The sequence below is a fragment of the Dreissena polymorpha genome, chromosome 2 (assembly GCF_020536995.1).
Source record: "Dreissena polymorpha isolate Duluth1 chromosome 2, UMN_Dpol_1.0, whole genome shotgun sequence".
Lineage (NCBI taxonomy): Eukaryota > Metazoa > Mollusca > Bivalvia > Myida > Dreissenidae > Dreissena > Dreissena polymorpha.
The window spans coordinates 53583916-53607087 of record NC_068356.1 but is presented as its reverse complement, the minus strand read 5'-3'; the positions used below and the strand labels follow the sequence as shown (position 1 = coordinate 53607087).

The following is a 23172-nucleotide window of genomic DNA, read 5'->3' as shown; positions in this document are numbered from 1 at the left end:
ATCTTCTAAAGGCTCCCTAGCTCACTAGGGATGCTATGGAAAAGACGTTGAAAAACATACATGCATAAAATACAGCAGACAATTATGTGACCGCGTCTCTTAAACATAGGTTTATTGAATATTCATATCTTAAAAACGCAGACATTAAGTATTTATTGATGTATCCGTATTATCTAGGATGTGCGTCTTGACCTAAGAGGTTTCTTTTCCCCGCGCATATCTGCCATTTAATGTAAAGTGTTTAAAATCACGTTTGTTTGAGTACATAAAAAGGCACTCCATTTAATGTCTTTACAAGCCATTATAAACCATACGGACGAAATACAAAAAGAGATAAATCTATCTGGATATCAATCTGAATCCTTTTGCAACCGAATGCTTGTGGAAAAGCATTCTTCTTTTTCTAAAGTGGCTGTATGTTATATTGTGTCGTGTTGTCAGTTATCTTCATAAATAACATAGAACATTTCAAACTGTTCACGTAAACAATGCTTCATGGTTGTTTAATAAAAATCAACTGATAAATATATACATTGTAACAGTATTTTGACGACAGTATTTTCAAGTATCATCCGCAATATAAATACTAAAGTTATTTTTAGGAATTCGCAACTAAAATTCGATTTTGTTTTCGATGCATCAATCTTTGAACATGTCCCTTTAAGAAGTCGTTTGCACTAGGAAATATGTGGAAGAGTAGTGATATTCGATATGTCCTGAAGGAACTATTTTTCTTTGTCTGCAGGCTACAGATCAATAACTCGGTATATCAAATGACCCGCAAGAGGAAAACTGATGTGCTGTTTCCTGATAATGCAACCCCCGCTAATGGGTCATAATATAATTCTTTACGTGATCAATACCATTAGAGATGTTAACCGTTTCGGGTTTAGCATTTTAGACGCTGTATTCTATGAAAATGAAAAGTAACACAAAAAGGTCCAACAAAAATACAATCAAACAATTACAGCAATCCATCTATTCAACATTGTACTCATTGATCGTGGTCAATATTTGGTTGTATTCTTGCGCGTTTTGCATTCGTTTAGTGAGACCGTTACAGTGCACTCAATCAGGTACTCTTCAACAAATTAAACTCACTTCAATATCGGTACCTAAATATTGTCAAACATAAAGGTCAGTGCCACGTTAATATTGCCGAACTATACTTTATCATACATATTCAAATAGTCACAGAAGGTGTTAATAGTCATAATGCGGGATGGCTTGTATGTGCATGTGTTTGCATGAAACACACGTAAAATATAGCAGTCAAGGTATGTATGTCAGTGCATCTTACACGATGACTGCTAAAAGTAATACAATTCGTTAAACAAACGTATGATATTAAACTCGGGGTAGGTGTTCCAGTGTAAAATACGCAGTGACCGCTAACTGCATTATGATACTCTACACAAACGCAAAATATAATCGTCTTTATGTACGGGGGCTATGACGTTTATCTTTGGAGCGGGATAACGAATATAGGCGCGGTTTGACACTGGCGGCTACCATCCGAAACAGCTAAAAATATATCGAGACGCGTTCTGGGAAAGCGAGGATTAATGTATGTGTGTGAAGCGTCCTTCAATATTATCATATGCAGTCCGCACACATGCTAGTCAGATACGATACATATCGCGTTAATGGTATTTTTCGTTGTAAAAAAGTATCTTCATATTAAGAATCCAGTTTAGGCGGAAAGTGGCTGATAAGCCTGTCTGGTTTGCAAACTCTAAGCTGGAACGACGCTTTCAACACATGAATTATGCCCAGTTTTTACAGTGCGCGGCTCACATCATTACCGCTCTGATATGCGCCCACTATTAAGAATACCAATAAGGATTAAATATGTTCGTCAGAAAACGTTTCTCATGCACATGATTAACCTTTATCGCGAATATTAACATCAAATAATCAAGCGCTGTACTTAAATGAGTCGCATTATGAGAAAACTGGGCATAATGCTTGTGCTTAAAGTGTAGTCCCGGATTAGCCTGTGCAGTCCACACAGGCTAATCAGGGACTACACTTTCCGCCTGTATCACATTTTTCGTTTAAATGAAGTCTCTTCTTAGCATAAATCCAATGTAGGCGGAAAGTGTCGTCCCTGACTAGCCTGTGACGGCACTTTACGCACATGCATTATGCCCAGTTTTATCAAATTAATAAACAATTATTTGCATTTTTTTGAAATAGTACAAAACAATGAATTCAACATCTAGTTCAACAGCGTAGATAACGTATTTCCATTCCCGCAAGATTGTAACCTGAAAATGGATCTTAAGAAATGTAGCTCTGTTACATTAACCAAGAACAAACAGATTTGTCTACCTTGAATTGCACCCAGTTTCTTCAGCTTATTTCTAAGCTCTATTATTAGTCGAGAAGCTTAGTAACCTTGTTCTGGCCATGAAAAGAGCGTGTATTGATTTTACCAAGATACAGTGTCGATAACGTGAAATCACGACTTTGTATTTATTTGCAACCAAGCGCCACATATTAAATATTTGGAAAACACTTTTTATTTACATTCTAACATTTAAGATGAAATCGGCAACTCAGATTATCCGATTCGTAGAAATTGTTAAATATGACGTATTTATATTCTTAAACGTTCGTGTTTTATCTATAGGTATATAATATTTAGTAAGAAAAGTTACTCAAATGATAATACTTATCTCTTGACAGATGTAATATTGACTATGTGATAAAGCAATTTAAAGGCTTTACGTTTATAAGACACACTGTAGTAGTATAGATAATTCAATAAGGCATCCTAAAAGCGAAACTGCGCCTAAATTCTTACAGGAAGCATACAAAACCAAGAATATATCGTGGTTTTGCAACTGATTTTAATTGTATTGCTAATAAACATACAAAGTTACACCCTCGGAATGTAATCAGGCATCATGCATTTTTACATGATATGTCCTCCATCGCTCATACATTCAATGCAGAAAATTACATTCCACTCATATGATTACAACACAAAATGGATAGTTAGTATAAATTCAACAGTTTAATGGCCATAACATACGTGTAGCCAATGGCGTAAGAGTGATGTTAACTGGATACCTCTAATAAACTGTAATTCAAAAATGTGCTTATGCTTAACAATCATATAAGTGTGACCAGAACATATCAGTGTTCATTAAATGCCATTTCAAATGCCATGGTAGAACATGTCCTTTTTCTCCCACAGTGCCCCTCACGATCCAACCGATACGGAACAATACAAAAACTACTAACATCTACGCCCGTGGACCTATAACCAAGCCAAGGACAGTGTCCTTCAGCACCGTGTAGCTGTTCATGGATGGTCCACGGCCGTTCAAAAACTCAAATGCTCTTATATTGAGGCAAAAGTATCATAGCCAGCGTTAATCATGTATCTATGGACATCAGTCCACAGGTATGTAATGAACATCAAAGAAATTATAATTATATCATTAAAAACAACTTTGACAAATCAATCATTTGGGTTATAAATAATCAAAATAAAAAATCTGTACAGTAACTTTGAAAAGAACTTCAATTATTGTTAAGGAAATATATAATATGAGATTTATAATTATATAAATTACTTCCCTTGAAAATAATTGTCTGTAACCAATCTCTATTTTAGTAGCACTACCGTGACTGTAGATTCACCACTCAAAATGTGCAGCTCCATGAGATACACATGCATGCCAAATATATAAAGTGGCTATGTTCAATATTAAATAATTTTCTCCCTTTTTAAAGCTTATTACTTCCCTTAAATCTGTATTTGTTACCGTAGACCTTGAAGGATGACATTGACCTTTACCACAATTTGTTTGTCAGAAACACAATGCCGCCTACTGCGCCGCTTTGATAAATTTAGCAAAAATATATACGTGGGCAGGTCAGATAACTATGTCCATTTAAAGCTTATTACTTCTCTTGACTTTGTTTTTTCGACCCTATACCTCGAAAGATGATGTTCACCTTGAAATTTTACCACTCAAAATGTGCAGCTCCATGAGATACACATGAATACAAAATATCAAGGTGTTATCTTCAATATTTAAAAAGCTATGGCCAATGTTAAGGTTTTAGCACGACGCCTACGGCGGACGGCGCACGATGAGCTGGCTATGACAATAGCTCGGGTTTTCTCCGAAAACAGCCTCGCTAAAAAACTAACAAAAAGAAAACTAACAAAAGCATACACACGCTTAGAGCAAAACGAGATCAACGGTATAACTAGAATAACGAAAATAAACCATTACGTTTATCATGTATGAAAATATTTCCGCATAAAAACATCAATACAATAACATATATCTTTGTATCTTTAGATTCAATACAAACTATGTGTTTTGATGAAAACAGATTATCCGTGTTCAATAAAAGTTTACTTCACTTGTCCAGTAAAAAACACGAGCAATTATACATTCACATGAAAAATAGTTTAATAAATGCGCATAAAACAACTGCACTTTATTTCTTATTTGTGAATGCAACAATAGCGTTATTGAAGACATTTTAAAAATAGGAATGAACACAGATATGCACCATTTTTATCGATAAGTGCAACAATGTGTTCAATACTTTTTTATCAATATTACAAATCACAACAATGTTTCAACTCAACCAGAAAAACAAGAATATTATCAATACATTTACAGCAATTACAACAATACCAGTGGACTTTCAGTAACTGCCAGTAACACATATATTCATTCAGTGCAAATGCGTTAACAATACCAACCATAAACCAAGTGAACATTTAGATAAGAAGATGAGATAGAAATATATGCATAACTTGAAATTATACCGCTGGTTTCCAAGCGCGATACGTACATATTTTGTTAAGATATATACAATATAGTAAAATTACATTACATAACGTTATTTTGCAAACTAATGTTATCTATGCGAAGCCGATTGACATTTTTTAATAAAATGTATCGAAATTTATTGTTTCGGTAAAGTTTACAGCCTACTGTAAACAAATCTTTTGTAAAATTGTGCACATTTTTAAAAAGTGAAACAAACGTCTGCAAGTCAAACATCAATTACTGAACAAATCACTAATACGATAAGTTGTATAATTTCCACGTTCCCGGCAACAATGATCGGTGATTCGTTAAATATAATATGTACTCAAAAGTTATAAATACGTGTTGTCCGCGCCTCGATACTGATCTATTGATCATCGTTAACGTTTTACATCAGAATTCTTTCCAAAATAGCCTGTGCGTTGATAACTCGACTTCCTTCCATTATCATCCTCACGCAAACATCCGTTATAACCTCGTCTATTCGTCTCTGTAATGCCTGCAAAATCGCATCGGTATGGTCAATCTCGTCGTTCTCATCTATGCAGATTGCCAATCTGATCATGCGCATGAGGCTCAGCAACTCCAGCTCAATTCTCCTCCCGCTGTGCCATCGTAATGGTTCAGGGTGAGCTACGATGCATTGTCGTATCTTTGGAAGTCTGAGTATCACCCTAGGACCTTCATTGAGCATATCTGTAATCGTTGATATCCATGTGCGTTGCTGTTCCTCATCCAGTCCAGAGGTTGCCATCAAATTCCTTTCTGGGATCATATAGTATGGTAGCTCTAAGGTGATCAATGCAACTCTAAGCGCATCCAATGCTTCATGCAACCACTGCAAAATACTTTTTTTATGAAAAGAGGCTTGAGGATTATTTTCCGCCATCCATAAAACGATGTTTTTCAATGTGTACGATGAAACTTCTTTCTTACGTGGATGTAATACATCGTTCTTTATCATTTTCAATAAAACATACAATTTAGTTTGAGTGTCATTAAGATTGCTAATTAGTTCGATCTCACCGGCGTTAAAACACACTCTCCATTCAACATGTTGATATTCACTTCCTTTAAATCCATCAGGCGTAAGAACTGCCCCAAGTGATACGACCCTCTGAACGGCTTCCGGTGGCGGCCAGTGGCGAGGTCTTGCGGCCCATTTTGACAGAATGTTGGGCAGTAGTAATGTAATGCATGTACTCTGTCACGGTGCATGTGTTCATATGTACTAGGAATTGACGGTCCCGCACGCTCATGCTGCACCACGCCCTCAATCAAAATCAAGTCTCTTTTGGACCAGTTATTAACATACAAGTCACTGCTCAAAAGTTCGTGACCATATCCGTCATCACAAAACGCATCATGTACGTGCCTGTGAATTGTTGTACCGCGTCTCTCCAGTAGCAGTCTACAGTGACCATGGTAACTCCTGCGGCTGAGTGATCTCAACACGGTTATCTCCCCAGGAAAGGCACTTGAATTTACATCATCTTCTAAACAGATCACTCTATTAAGTATAAACATTTGATCCACATCACTTTCCGAGAAGCTGCTCAGCCCCTCAGCTTTGCTACCCGTAATAATTAACGTTTCCGTTCCACATGCCCCTGCAGTACACAGCTTGCCATACTCCTGATATGCGTCTTTCCGAGCCTGTATGATCTCCGGTCCGTAACCGAGCCAGCTCAGTATAGTACATGTCTCAACGGAGGCATTTTCCCACTGAATCTAAAAAACGTTTTAATAAGAAACACGCTACATGTCACAAATAACATTATATCGTAAGTCGTCAAATAAATCAGCAATACTAAAATTATTCCAATTTAAATTATTCTTTTACGGCCAAACCATTCGATTTATTATCAATTTAAAATTCTAACACGGCACGCGACTTGTTTTCTATAGACAAAGAAGGAAATCAAGCGTGGGTTATTCTGCAATAATTTATGGGCGGAGCTTAATGTTTCAAAAATAGTTCCGAATTAATAAAGAAAATATTGCAGTAAAATGCACGTGCTAAACCCCGCTCTGAAAGAAATGTAATAAATGTAGCATGTATAAATGCAATGAAATAACAAATTGTATATTTGGTGATAAGTGGCATAACCACACCTACAACGAATGTTATTTGTTAGGAAGCGTAATTCAAAAAACATGTATAGCATGTCAGCTTTTCAGTAGCATCAATAAACGTGCCGTCATTAAGTTTCTACGATTGTTGTTTTCAATAAAAGTGACGTCATTTGCAAAATATTTATGAATGAAAACGATGTCATATGTTTGTACACATCAATGACGTCACTAAATAGTGAACTTTGTACTAAGAAGGGCGGAATATTGAAAAATATAGTTTACATCCTTAAGCTTGAACCAAATCAATCAGAATCGTGTTAGAATCGAAATAATATTTTTCTATAGTATTTGTATTTGTATAGATGCGTGTTATCAACTCACTCGTGCTTCGCACTCGTGCTTTAATTCCTACGCATCTATACTCCTTACTGTGGGTTATTCGACAACAAACCATGATAGAAAAATATTATTTCTTAAGTATTATCTTGTGAAAATATATTACAATTTCGTGTGTATGTTCTCAGTGCATAATCCAATAGTTGGTACAAGTATTGGCAACCATGAATTAATTAATACATTTAATTAAGTGGATTGAAATAAAGACACTGGAAATATAGACGGTAATCAACGGCGAGTTCATATATATTTATGTCATCCAATCATTAACATACTAAACATATAATGTTTAAATCTCTATTATCTGAAATTGCAAATGAGGAACGAATAATGTCATAACTATTGATAATAAACTAAATTGCTATGGTTAAAGCTGCATTATTTAACGAAATTATATAAACTTTAATTGTTATGTCTGTAAATACAATATATTGATGTTTAAATAGTTTTTTAATAATTTGAAAGAAAACTGTGAAAAACGTTTGCCAAAAAGTAGTGTCGTTCTTTGGCACTTGCAGACACTGAAAAGTGGTTATAAAAAGATTAATGAGAACGGATGTATTCATTTTTAATGTTTCACATTTTTTACAGAAGTTAAGTATTTAATTTGGGCCCAATTATTGATATACAGTATAAATTTACCGTTGTTCTTTTTTCTAAAGATGTTAACGTATATCTGCCTTTAGTTATGCAAACATTAACCATCTAGATTGAAATGTCATTAAGAAATATAATAGGGGTAGGGGAAACGCAGACATATAACTGCACTCGACTTATCATCTTACCAGGTCTTGTTTGCTGGACACACTGCCCTGTCTTGGGAATCTTTCCGGTTCATCAGGTCTTGTGCCTTTTTCAGCCATCCATACAGTGCTGAAGTGAGATATTTGATAAATATAGGATCTTGCATGAGTGGTCGTTTTGTATTGAATTTATTAAACTGATCTATTAACATGACCTAGGCTCAAGGAGTGAAATAACGTAATGCTCAATTTTGTTAATTACATGGGTGTTATTACACTAGTTATATAAATGTGAAATGACGTCATTTTTGTGACAAAATGATGTCATTATTCCAGCAAATTTCTTTAGTTAAACTCTTTAACACTGTAATAAAAAGGTGAACAGAGCATAAAATAAAGAGAAAATGTGTTGGTCATGTTATAAATAGAATCTTAGATTCGTGGTCATTTTGTATTTAATTTATTAAACTCGTCATCTAAATAAAGATAAAAACTCGGCAAGCGTCGTTTTACCTTTATTTAGATGACTCGTTTAATAAATTCAATACAAAACGACCACTCATGCAAGATCCTATATATCTCAATAAAGATAAAGACGAGCCTTGCCGAGTTTTTATCTTTATTTAGATGACGAGTTTAATAAATACAATACACAAATACCACAAATCTAAGATTCTATTTATAACATGACCAACAAATATTATCTTGATTGTATGCTCTTTTCTACGTTTTTTCACATTGTTAAAGAGTTTAACTGAAGAAATTCGCTGGAATAATTATGTCATTTCGTCACAAAAATGACGTCATTTCACAGTTATATAACTAGTGTAATAACACCCGTGTAATAAACAAAATTGAGCATTACGTTATTTTATTCCTGTAGCGTAGGCCATGTTATAAGCTTATATGGACAAGAATATGTGATATAGTTCGGGTAATTGTCATGAAATACAAATCAATATTTTTAACACGATCACGAATACGCGTGCATGTACATATAAACTGATCATAGCTGACACGTTGCAGTACATAAGTTTTAGTTATGTTATGTAACGTTAACAATAATGCTTTTCAATAAAATGCAAATAAGATGGCTTCTGCCCGTGTAAAAGACACGTCGTATATGAAACCTGCCTTACCTTATACATCACAATTGATTTCTTAGCCTAGTCAGGTAATATGACGGTTGAATGACTCAAGTTAAATAAATAACATTACGTCTCTAATATACCTGGGCGAGCAAAATGAATAGTTTTCCAAAAGAAAAATTCGTTCAACGGCCTCTTATATATCCCAATCTTTCAAATAAAAGGAAGTAAAATGAAAGTAAATATAGAATTTTATTTTACTGATATTGTAACATACACTGCATGGTGTGTTCGATGCCACGAACTAAACTAGTAGTAAAATAATACACTTGATGAAGTGGGAACATTTATTGCTACTTTTATGCGCTTACCTCATGCAATGGACAAAAATATTACCGTAGTTAATGGAGATGTCGTTAATGTATTTTCCTTTTACTTATCTGCGTTAATGTATACAATTAAGTTTAAGTCATTATATATTGAACAAAAGTATCATTATGATTACTCAATACAATGGCAGATAATATAATACCGTGCCCTTGACCGATCAGTAAGGTTGTTCTTCGGCGCGGAATGTTTGAAAACTGCAGTAACGCACGCGACTTGTGTTGATATGGCATGTGGACCGCCACGTAGCTAGTTTATTCAAAAGTTTTTAGGTGTCGTCCTGCAAAATAATATGAATATTTTATACGCGATAGAAAAAAGAACATTTCAAAAGAGCATCTGTAACACTTTATATGTTATACTTTAAAGCAACACACCCTGAAATGAAATACACGACATAGAAAATGTAAGTTTAAATAAGAAACATATTTTATCTATGCCAATTAGAATATATCTGGTGGTAACAAGGTAGAAATCCGTCTCTTGTGCGCTTTAAAACTTAAAAATAATCGCGTTTGTCGAAAATGGATGTATACGTCTAGAACTCCTTCTTTCGGTTTTAAAAACTTACCGTTTGAAAAATAATAAAATACTTGCTAACTATGCTATAGATTTAATTTTATCTATGTCAATTAAACTATATCTGGTGGTTACAAGGTAGAAATCCGTCTTTTTGCGCTTTACAATTTAAAAATAATCTCGTTTGTCGAAATGAACGAATATGTATAGAAATCCTACTTTCGGTTTTAAAATTAAAAAAAAAAATTACTTGCTTACTAGGCTATAGATTTAAGGACAATTTTGCAAACTTTCAAATTGCATCTATATGTTTTGATTAACAGGTACTTCATTTGAAGGTATGTGGCTTTAAAGTATAAATAAATGTGCATGCTTCAATTTATAAAATTAGTTCAATACTTCATTTTGAAACAAAATGAGAAACTATATAACACTCTTCAAAATTTGAGTTTGCTGAACGAAAAGGACGTTATCTGAACAATGACATGCGTGAATAAATATTATCAGTTTGCTATCGGTTAAATGCCGAATGAATTTAAGTAAACTTTAAACATGTACTGAGAACATTAAATCAAAACTGTTATATATTTTTGCTGCTTGTGAATTTAATTAGGAAGTTGTTTAAAGATCTCGTTATTTTCGCCGGTGACATTGTATTTTACGTTGAACATTTACCGCCGACATTTATATGTTAATGTCGCAATTACCGTAACAGAAATACACCTTTTTAAGGCTCAGTGTGCTTGAGCCTCAAGTGAAAGTTAAAACACGACAAATGCAGATGCCTCACGAAACTTGGATTCAAACATTTAAACTGTTAACCTGAATAATTGGAAGCTAGTCCAGTAATTAATTCAACGATATTTTTTATTGAAAACTGAATCAATGCGTATGGTAGCCGCGAATGAACCCCTGTTGACCGACAGTATTCACGAACAGAACGCGATGCATTGACTTTTTATATCAGCACGTTCATCTGCACCTGTTCGGGTTGAAATTTATAAAATCACAATTCATATTCCTTTAATCAATGTTCAACTGCATTTAAGAAATCAAAAATTGCCGACTTAATATTAGGCGATTACAATTGAAAGCATACATCTTCACAGTAAAAATATCGCCCGGAGATTTTCGATTCCTGCTCACGACACCTAATGAAAGCAAACAACAAAAGTAGTTTTACTAATGATAAATTTAATTTCCAGGCAATATCGGCAGATTAAATGACACTAGCATAAGTAACCGCGACCGCGAGCAGAGATGAGATAAAACAGTTGGTCACTTATTCCATATTAAAAAAATACGTGGCATACACAATCAATTAAAAATTAACATATTTATCGACGTTACCAGTCTTTGGCCGATAAACTAACCACAGCGATCACAGATGACCAATGGCAATGTGTGATACACCTTTTTCAATACTGTGTATACCAGAAGTCATGAAACGGTGATAACACCATGTTATTGTATGCGACTACATCCGATTCAAACTTATCATTAACGGAGTAGCCTGTAATTGTTAAAGACCCACATACATTATTAGTCTATCTGGACAATGCCGCTTCACAAAGAAATTTTATCCCACTTTTACAGCGAAATCGGTTGATTAAAGCCCCGTTGATTAAATTTCATCTATAATCAACGGCAAGGCTATAATCAATGGCACGAAATGACGTCATCAACTGCCGAACCGGGACTACTTTTTCCCACGCACCTCGTCACCTGTATTTGCCAAGTGCATCAATAATAAAAACAATCTCAAATGTCTGTCAATCTTAATGACCTTAAAACAAAGGAAAGTAGCAAAAACGAGTTTTTTGTCATTAATGGTCATTAAAACCTAGTATTAGGTTAATTTAACACTATGCAAATAGGTTGTGTTGTTGTTGCTCCCCTTTGAAGAAGTCAGTTCGAGTTGCTCCCCTTTGACCGTAGAAAACAATCGTCTGGACCAAGAAATCCTGTGTTCATTTACAAGCTGTACTCGGATATGCGTCCATCTGATTTTTCTTCAAAGCATCTTTTCTACCTCGCAATACGCACAAATGACACTGCATCCCGGTGATTCTTGCGTCAACAATTGGGTGTCAACAAGTTAGGTCAGATGCTGAAGGCCATGGCAAAAGACGCCGGCTTTCTCAAGCACAAGAGAATAACGAACCACTTAGTTCGCAAATTACTGGTCCAAAAACTTCGAAATGCAAACATTCCACCCACTGAAACCATGGCCATAACAGGGCAAAAAAATGTCCAGTCCATAACCAATTATTCCAACATATCTGTTGAACAGCAGCAAAAGTGATCATTCTTGCTCAGTCCAGTAAATGTTACAATCCAACAGATTCCTCTTGTTCACCTTCATGCACCGAAACTATGGCCGAAATGCAGCCTAGACAACCACTGTCTACCGTCGAACAAGTTAATCTTGATGTTCGCCCCACCCAGTCACTTCACCAGCAAATGTCTTTCTCGGGTCCTCTAGTTCGAACAACTTTGCCTCACAATTCTTTGGTGCCACTTTCAACATTCAAAATGTTAATGTATATAATTAGCTTAAATCCAAGTAATCTTTGTTATTTCGTCACGAAATAACCACATATTATAACAAAGAATAAAATATTGTGCACCTCGTGGTCGACTCGATAGTTTGATATCGAAAGTGAATTGTGTGTGGTGTTAGGCTACGTTGTAAACAAATGTAGTTCCTTGTATATAAAAACTTAATGTCATATTGATATCATAAAACTTAAAGATTTGCAATTCAATATGATTAAAATTGTAATTAATAACGCTCGACACTTTGTTACAGAACGATGTTCTGATTTAAAAAAAATGATTATTTGATCAGCGGTTATTTTTGGAACGCGGAGTAATACACTGACCTTGGTTACACTACAGTCATTATCAAAGTACGACAAACACTCATGAAAACTTATTTTGTTTAAATAAAAAAAGTTTACTGAATAAAAAGTGGGATAAATAGAATAATAGGTTAGTGTTGATTATAGATCAGGTTTATCATGCTCGGCACGAAAACGAAAAAGCACTCGCCAAGGCTCGTGCTTTTTGTTTTCTAAGCCTCGCATGATAAACCTGATCTATAATCAACACTAACCTATTATTCTCTATGATTAGATTGTCATAACCACAAATGTGATTTATTACTTGTTCAAGTTTATTATCAAATACCTATATGTACGACAATAATCCATATAAGAGGTTAATATGTATATATATATATATATATATATATATATATATATATATATATATATATATATATATATATATGTATATATATATATGTGTAAGTATCCATTTAATACCTTTAGCTCGCATGTAGTCGCACATAAACTTGACAGGCGAGACATGCGTTTTTTTATTATATGTATTCCAAATTAATCGTGTAAATGAACCAGTATGTCTGGAGACACTTAACCTCTAATAGCGGTAGAGTTTGGCGTTGTTTTCGTACAGACACGAGACCTTCCATACGGGACCCGTGTTTATCATTGTTTGGTTAAAATACCCTATGGGCTTGATAGTGTAGAGTAAATCAACATTATAAACTCGACCGAACTACGTAGAAAGACCATACAGAGACATATCTACTTGAGGCAATATTATAAATTATATGATTGGAATTCAAAGCATAATAAAATCGGACATCGGAAATAAAGATTACTGAATTAATGCATTGTTTATAATAAATTTCATAAATCGAAAATAACTTCAAAATATGACCGAATTGTTCCATAATAATATATTAGTTAAGCAGTGTCATTTATCTGAAAGTAATGAATTGTTTTATCTGGAATTTTTATTCTTCAATCCGTGAACTTCGCTACCAGGAATTTTCATTCCGCAAGGTGTTCTATTTTAGTGTTAACGTTAAATATATGTCTATGTCAGATCTGATGAAATTTTACTGGCTTCATAGATACAAATATAGGGTGCAGTTCATACTGAAACAGTGTACAATATATTGCACATACAAGTATTTGAAGTTAATTAAACCTTAAAATTATTACATTAAGAAAACATGACTTAAACATTGCAAGCAAATATGCTTGTTTAGAAATAATGTCATAGTTTAAACATATTTATTTTAGTTCGAATGCATTTAAAATGATTTATACTTGTTTGAAACGCTCTCGGGTCCGTTTCCTGTGCCTGACGCCAGTACTTGATGTTTTGGGGGGAACGCTTCCACATGAGGATTGAACCAAACACCGAACCAAAGCAGGTCGCAAGGCGGCCAAAATATCTATGACACCACTTGACAATAGTTTATTTCGTCCGCGGAACATATATCTTAGAGGTTGCAGATGGAGGAATGTGCTTAGGCACCCGTATACATATAAAAATAACGTACGGACGTCACGTTGTATATGTATACATGGGATTGTTAATGAAGTCGCTTCCAAATTTACCGACATTAACAAACATAATTAAGGAACTCAATAAAACAAATGTGTGTGACAATTTAAAGTTATTCATACTCGCTGCGTTTTTCATGTCACGTAGATTTTTGACCGTCATACGTACATAAGAAACGTTGAATATTTTAAAATAAATAATTAAATTCCGCCAAACGATATTTGTCTGTTTATCGGTTACGAAAATATTTTAATTGGTAATATTTGCATATTATGATACATTTTGCCTTCCGGTTATCTACAAAAATATTATCATTTGTGAGTGTGAAGAAGCAATCACGATAAAGTTCTATATAATCTTGCGAATGTTGATTAGCTCATACTATCATTTGTTGTGGTCAACAATTTGTGTATGTCTCTCAGTCGGTTGGCCTGTATCTCTGAGAATGTATTTGAATTTCTTATGTTCAGTATAAACTATCGATATGAAAAACTATTTAACAAGCAAATATCAATCATATACCTTAATGATTGATTGAAGTTTCTGATACCCCTTGTTTTTCGACGATCTTCTGACACACATAAGGCCTTCCTAATAAACAAACATGTACCGTGATTAGCCCAAAGAATATACTAGAAAATATTATATACAATTAAAAAAATAATTGCAAGTTATTATCTATGTATTTAAAGGTATACGCTTATCAACAACTGGTCAACTTTATAAAAGTGACTTTCCTCTCTTTGTCTTTACGGATTATTATTTTAAATATATATTAAAGTCAGATTGTTTAAAATCATTATGTACTTATGCCTAATTTTTCGGAATAAATAGCCACACACTGATTTAGTATTCAAGAGTTTCGCTTGTGTATTTATAACTATTCTTTAAAATGGAAATATTATATATGTTTTTTTTAGGAACAACTGGCACTTCAGCGTGTTTTTTTGAGAAATGAGAAATACGAGCCTTTGGTTATTACGGCAATCACCAACGTGTAACGCTTAAACTATCTTCTGTAAATTATCGTTCAACAAAATCCGTGTAGTCTATTTATTTTTCAGTGATAAAAAAACATAGCTATGGCGGAGGATAAAAGCGTATTTGTCTCAACGTCAATTAGTAGACAAAAGCAAAATAACCCATGGTTTGTTACATTATAATTATAGTTTCGATATGAAATACATATTTTTGTTTAAGGCGAGCGTTTAATTTATTTCTACGAATGAAAGTTATATTAATAGAAAACATTACTAATATTTAATAAAGTGCGTAAATCTTACCACTAGTTTCCCAGCCAACACTGTGTTTAAACTTCTACAGATAGCTTCCTAAACTTGAAAGTTGATTCAATAATACAACAAACAAATTAATGCCTGAATAAATAGAAGTGATTCACACGTCTCCACATTATTAACAAATCATTTCAACCAATACTTCAAGTATAATACCCAATGCTTCAATTCAAAATATACCAATACACAATCTATTGAAATAAACCTGAATGGTCTGATGATTTCTATTGATATCTTCGGTATTTGAAGGCGCAGGCATCCAATTGAATGGATTGTTATAAAATAGTGTCAGGTTTAAACGATTAAAACTCAACTCCGTCAGGTACATACTTATTATGGAAATGGACAGAGTTAATATGTGCTATCGGTTAAGTGTCTTAACACTAACACATATTGGGACGGCGTCTCCAATGTAATTATTGCCTACTTGCATAATTCAAAAGTATTCCATCCAACTAGTTCAACACTCTATGATGACATTTATGTTTTTTCCACGTAGCTTGTGCCAACAAAGTGTTGATGTAACGGTACTTCTTCAACTCTAGATGTTCTGAAAAATGAGATTCTGCTTTGAGAAAGGGAGTTTAATGCGTGTGCGTAAATTGTCGTCCCATATTTATTTAGCATGAGCAGTCCGCGCAGGCTTATAAGAGACGAAACTTTCCGTTGTTATGTTTTGTTTACTTTAAAGAAAGTTTCTTCTTTTTCTCCTGCATCGCAAATGTATCCAAACACTAGGATACCATACCCCACACATATTACTCAACCCAGCCTATTGTCAAAGAACCGATACACGCCTCGGTTCAAGTAATCAGGTCTTTAGTGACAGAGATTTTCTCGGTTTCTTCGTTTTTCGTTAAGTAAGCGGAAACTGACAACATAACAAACACTAGGCACCCATTGCAAGTCGGATGCAGAGGTACCAACACGCTGGTGCTCGAAATGTACTCTCTGTTTGTACTCCCTGAAAGATAACATAACAACTTTAAGTTAAATATTAGCCCCGCTCTGTGAAAACGGGGCTTAATTCATACGCATGTCTTCACAGCTTAACTTTTGCAGACCGACCAGGCTATAAGGAAAGACTCATTCCGCTTTTATAGAATTGTTTGTTAAAGAGGGTCTGATCTGCACAAAATTAAATGTAAGCGGAAATTATAATCCCTGGTAAGCCTGTGCACATTTCACGCGCTAATACGGGACGACACTTAATACAGATGTATTGTGTTGTGCATATTGAGCCTATCCCGCTTCGCAGTCTAAGAGAAGATGAGTACACACTATTTAGGGACTACGTGAGCCTCGTTCTGGGAAAACTGTGTTTAATGCATGCGACTTAAGTATCAGACGATACTTTCCGCCTAAACTGGATTTTTTTTATAACAGACCTCCTTTAAACGAAAAATTTCGTAAAAGCGTACAGTTTGGTCTCTGATCAGCCAGTTCAGACTGCACAGGCTTATATGGGAAAACACTTTCCGCACATGCATGTATTACAGTTATACACATCGCGTCTAAATAAGAGTTAGTTTATACTAATCGTATCCGACTTGCGGTCTTGCCTACACACAACAAAATACCAAATACACATAATTTTGAACTTTTGAAGCGGATATTCTAACATTTGTCCCCATTTCTTGCTAGTCGGCAGTGGGTCAATTGTAAACGATTTCTTGGACATAAAAAGGGTACTAGAATAGGAACTTCGGTATATACCGATACTCTGAAATATACATAACTGTGATGCCCACATGAAACATATTGTAACACAGGCAATTCACAAGTACATTAAAAAGGGCTTGCTATCACAAATAACGTTCAATTGTGAACGTTTGAGCATAATTCGCCACGCTTTTTTAGTAGAAGTTGACTACAATTTGGGGGTCTATTTATTTTATAGTTGAGAAAGATTAAGATTACAATGACATTGTGGATACGTCCGCCTCGCGACCGGGAAGTGTCAGCTTCGATCGCCATTTGGGGAACGTTCTTTAGATCTACCGCAATGACACAAAGTACTGGTTCTACCCAGAAAACGGACTTGATAGCGTTTCAATAAGCTTTCGACAAAATCGAGCTGAAATAAATAGGTTTAATTATCGAAAAAGGACAGTCACAGCGTCATAATTCTGTCGAATCTGGTCGGACGGCCGGACGGTCGGACGGACATGTACAATGCTTTATTACTTCCGCATTATAGAGACATGAAACACCAATATCCATAGTTCTAAACAGTATGTGGGAACGGGGTCTGTTCATTACTGTTAAAAGATCCTTTAGACACACTATACCTACAGCTTCTACTTTTGAATTTTCGTTACAGACATAATTTATTGCTAAACGATCCGGACAAACCTTCGTTAACAAAATCTATTATCAATTTGATAAACAACTATTATTGTAAGTCAATAATTTCCCTTTATATCCCTGCCGCTTATTGTTTGACTTGTTATTGTATACGGTGTACATAGCACTTGGTTAAACTTTTACTATTGCCATAAAATGAGTCATCAGCTTTCGCGCATGTATGGCAATTCGACACCTCTGAGTGACGGAATGGTTAAAGTCCTGCGCATGTATGGCAATTCGACACCTCTGAGTGACGGAATGGTTAAAGTCCTGCGCAAAATAACTTATTTGTCTGTTAACCGATAGACAACAATATGTCTGAATGAAAATTCAAATCTCTCTAGCTTTTTCGTTCTTCTCATGTTACTGCTACCAACGATTGTGTTTCCGAGTAGACGCAATAATTAAACCGCGTTCTGTGAAAAACGGGCTTAATGCATGTTTTTAAAATGGCGTCCCAGATGAGAGTATGCAGTCCACATTCCGACGGTATGGTGTTTTTCTTAGCGAAACTCTTATCTATTTAATGTGCTCTGTATTTTCTTCTGGATGAGATCTCCTTTAAACGAGACATTTCGTACAAGCGACAACTTTCGTCCTTGATAAGCCTGTGCGGACTGCACAGGCAAATATGGGATAACACTTTACGCACATTAAATAAGCCCAGTTTTCCTAGACCACGGCTCATATGTTAACAAAAATGTGTTATCTTCTAAAAAACTGAGCATATTTTAGTTGGCAATATTATCTGATCGTTTCAGCGCATAAATGTAGCAATTTATTAAACACACTGAATGTTATCTGCATATATCATAATTTATCACGTGATCTGCAAAAGAAAACCATTTTAAATTCCTCGTTGAAGATCAAGGACGACACATTCCGCCTAAACTTGATTTTTGACACGAAGACACTTCCTTTAAACCAAAAATAACATATAAGGTGATAGTTTCATCTCTGGTTAGCCTGTGCGAATTGCAAATGCTAATTTAGGAAGACAATTTACATATATGTATTAAGGCCAGTTTTCCCAGAACGAGGCTAAAATGTATCATACGGTTTTAAAAAGACGACCATCTGATATTAGAAACACAAGCCTCATCCGATTAATCGAACTAATGAAACGCGTTTCTTATATGTTTTTTGTGAGTTGTCCTTTAACGAAGTGCAACATTTTAACGCAGATTTAACAGGAATTCGAGACCAGCTGTTTATTTAAATGGACAGTTTCGAAGTTTTGCAACTGATTAAATATTAAATTTATTAACTTGAACTTATCGATCTTTCTTCCTAAAATATCGTTCTGGCGTACTGTTTAATCACGGTGCCTATACCACGTGACTTTTTAAGATCTGTGTTGGGAGAATAACACGCGACCCAGTTAACATTTTTAATGATGTCTTTTTAAATATTTCATCATTTTTAATGGGATAAAGTGGAGAGCCCGATCATTCGTCAGAGTTTGCTATAGGTGTCATAATCTTTTTAAACAAATAAGTATTTTCCTGTAAAGTGCAACCGCGCGTTCAAACGGTTAGAAGAATGTCGGATCTGTGTGGGGACTTCATTTTGCAAACGCGCGGTTGCATTTTACAGAAAAAAATACTTATTTGTTTAAAAAGATCATGACACTACTACTTCTACTTCTACTACTACTACTACTACTACTACTACTACTACTACTACTACTACTACTACTACTACTACTACAACAACTACTACTACTACTACTACTACTACTACTACTACTACTACTACTACTACTACTACTACTACTACTACTTCTACTAGTACTTCTACTAGTACTTCTACTACTACTACTACTACGACTACTACTACTACTACTACTACTACTACTACTACTACTACTACTACTACTACTACTACTACTACTACTACTACTACTACTACTACTACTACTACTACTACTACTACTACTACTACTACTACTACTACTACTACTACTACTACTACTACTACTACTACTACTACTTCTTCTTCGTCCTCTTCTTCTTCTACTCTACTAGTTATAATAATAATAATACTTCTACTACTATGTGGACTAAATAAAACATGTCCGCGCTTTTTTGCATATATATATATATATATATATATATATATATATATATTTATATATGTCCTTCATTGTTCGAACACTTGTAATATTGAAATATTTTGTCATCTTAATTTTTGGACACGAAAACAAACTATTTAAAGTGTCCAAAAACTTAGAGTAATTACTATAGTCATTTGTTTCTGATTTCCGATACGTTTTCAATATACGTTTGGGGTATGCTGTGTTAAATGAAACTGTGCGCTCCTCTATCAAAATAAGCATAAATTGTGCCAAATATTAGGACATTGGAAATAACTAAATAAGTGCATTTACCCGTAGATAAATGCAATTTTATTTCTTTTTAACATGATAAAATAGATAAACTTGGTAATCATAAAACAATATGTTGATAATTGCCCCATATAATCACTGTTTGGAAAAATAGATGAAGTTTAAACGGAATATTAAGATTACAAAATGAGAAATAAGCTTGCATATTTGAAACATGAACACAGCCTCGTGCACATCTAAACATGTATCAGTCTAAAATACACCAAATATTATGAAAGATACTACCTGTCATTTGTACTACTCAAACAATTCTCTCAAATGCATTCAAATCAATTATAAGGAAAAACAAAAGGGAAATACCTTTAAAGTGACAGACGATAATATTTAGAAATACATATTTGTATGTAAGAAATTGCAAATATTGGTGTGCTTCTTCCATATCTACAGTAGAGTAAGCGATTGTGTTCCGCGATTAATCGCTTAACAAACGCTAAAAAATAAGCGTTTTTAACCGATTTAAACGCTTAATAGATTTTCAGCGGTTATTAAGCGTTTTAAACAGATTTCATCGGTTTTTAAGCGTTTTCATCCGTTGAATTGCGCAACCACTTTTGTTAAGCGATTTTACGCAATTAATCGCTACACATGCGCATTTGTCCATACCGCTGAACAGCACTGAATGGGCGGAGCCTAACAGAGGTAGGTGTGTCATACAATATTTATTTATAGATCCTTGCTTATCCGTGTGCTATCCATTTTCAGTTTGAACAGGGACCTATAGGTCCCTGGTAAGCTGTCTGTGAGTTGTTTTCGTTTATTAAATTTCTGACAGGATAAGTTGTACTGTATGTTTTTGTATATAAATTTCATAAAAAACATATCCCGACACAATTGGGCTTCACTGAGGATGTGATTTTAAGACAAGATGATTGTTATTGTTTACAATCGTTATTTTTCGCGCATGTGCAGTCACTGGTTGGCAAAAGCGCTGGTTACTGATATGGACAATATTTGCAATTAGTCATGTAAGTCATGTTAAATAAAGTAAATACGACATTTTTTACATCTTAAAACGTGAAAAACCTGCAAATGGGCACTTGTTTGGAATAAATAAATGTATTAAGTTTAGATGGATTGTGATTGATTCAGGTTTATGCATTATATTGAATGCAAGTGGTGTCTTATGTCAGAAGTTGTGTTATATGCTGATGAGTTTAAACCTGATAAAATAAATTTAATATAATAGTTTTATTATTGATTGCAAATGCAATTTATACGTGTATGTTAGAATAAAATATTATTACTTAACTAACGACTAAAGGGAATCAAAACGATGCACTTTACCATATTCTACAGCATTTGTCACACAAAAACTTTTCGTATTGCAACTCGATTAAAACAAGATTACCTTATCATCGGAAATCAACTAAACATATAAGACCATATTTTTCCAAAATTTAATCTCCAAACAGCAAAAGTTACATAGTTTTTAGATGTTCGCTTTAGCGACCGTCTAAAGTGCTTAGTGTAAAATTCAGGTCGGTACGGCCTAGGTACGATTCCCGCTTACTTATCCGCGCAAGAAAGTGTTGTATAATTTATGCAAGAGGTTTGAGTTCCCCAATTATGTTTATTCACAAATGGAAACATTATATTAATATCGTGTTAAACGCAATAGCTTCGAATGGTGTTTTATAGAAAAGAATAAAAAAAATGATCGTAGTTTACGTGTCGCGGAGGAGATTGTTAATGAATGATTCAAATAGTCCACTTTCTGCTGCGTCTGCGTGACGTAGTGTTTTCGCTCATCTCATTCATAAATCTGAGGCTGGCGATAAACAAAGGGGAGTCCTGGTGAGAATAACGCACTAGTATAAGGTTACGCTTGTTTATATTCACAGGTCTCAATTAATATTACGTTGACCACGACTTGTTAGTCGCATATTTACCGCATTATAATGTGTGTTACAATAGGCAAACCATACATTAATAAAATTCAATCTGCCTTCGCACATAGAAGGAATGGGTCAATTAGGTGCTGCGTTTCCTTTGCTTACTTCATTTAGAGGTCAATTCTTTACGTAATAGCAATCACAAGGCCCCGCTTGCGGAGACATAATAAAAGTCGTAGTCGCATGGTATTTTTGTTTAGCGTCCTATTAGGTCACGTGGTTCATTTTCGCGGGTGTTTTGGCATTCATTATATGAGGTTATTAATAGATGCGCCTGTCGATAAACAAAGAAAAGTTTACGGGCGATAAAAACGCAATAGGTTACGCTCTCACATACAACTCAATGACGTAGAACAGGTCGTAAGTCGAGAGATTCGGGAAAAAGTTGACGCTTATTTATATTCTCAATTTATAAAACGTTGAACATAAGTTCAACAATAACTTCAGCGATACGATAGACAACTAAAAAAAATGTTTCATAATCGCTAAACCCGAATATAACAAACAATTAATAATAATAATACGAATGACCTGTTTCATAACCTCGTTCATGCTACTACAACGGGTATTTCTGGAAAACGTTCTTTGGTTCTCAACAGATAGCGGCGATCTTTTGTATTTACGGGTGCTAGCAACGCAATAGTAGAAGGTAAGTAGAAGGTTTAGCTTGTTTATATTCCTATTCTCAATACATAGACAGTTGGTTATTAGTTCATCAATAACTACAGGCATACTATAGGCAACCTCGAAAATGCTTAATAATCGCTAAAACCGAAAACAACTAAATATATTATATTAAATATATTTATAACAATAAATGTCTTTTAAA

General features: G+C 34.5%; 3 protein-coding genes across 12 annotated transcripts in view; 1 reads left to right on the top strand and 2 right to left on the bottom strand.

Annotated features, from left to right (window-relative positions):
* LOC127867042 (uncharacterized) overlaps positions 1 to 23172 on the bottom strand; it is a 502500-nt gene that overhangs the window by 227110 nt on the left and 252218 nt on the right. Inside the window, exon 1 of one of the 2 annotated variants that reach the window (XM_052407966.1) lies at positions 9644 to 9743. The exons of the other annotated variant lie outside the window; for it this stretch is intronic. The gene's annotated coding sequence lies outside the window, so the exon portion shown is untranslated. Of the gene's footprint in view, positions 1 to 9643; positions 9744 to 23172 lie in introns of those variants that run through there. 2 annotated transcript variants of the gene reach the window in all.
* LOC127867056 (uncharacterized) overlaps positions 1 to 23172 on the bottom strand; it is a 401999-nt gene that overhangs the window by 315212 nt on the left and 63615 nt on the right. The gene's annotated exons all lie outside the window — the stretch shown is intronic.
* LOC127867051 (dihydrofolate reductase-like) overlaps positions 1 to 23172 on the top strand; it is a 407711-nt gene that overhangs the window by 329807 nt on the left and 54732 nt on the right. The gene's annotated exons all lie outside the window — the stretch shown is intronic.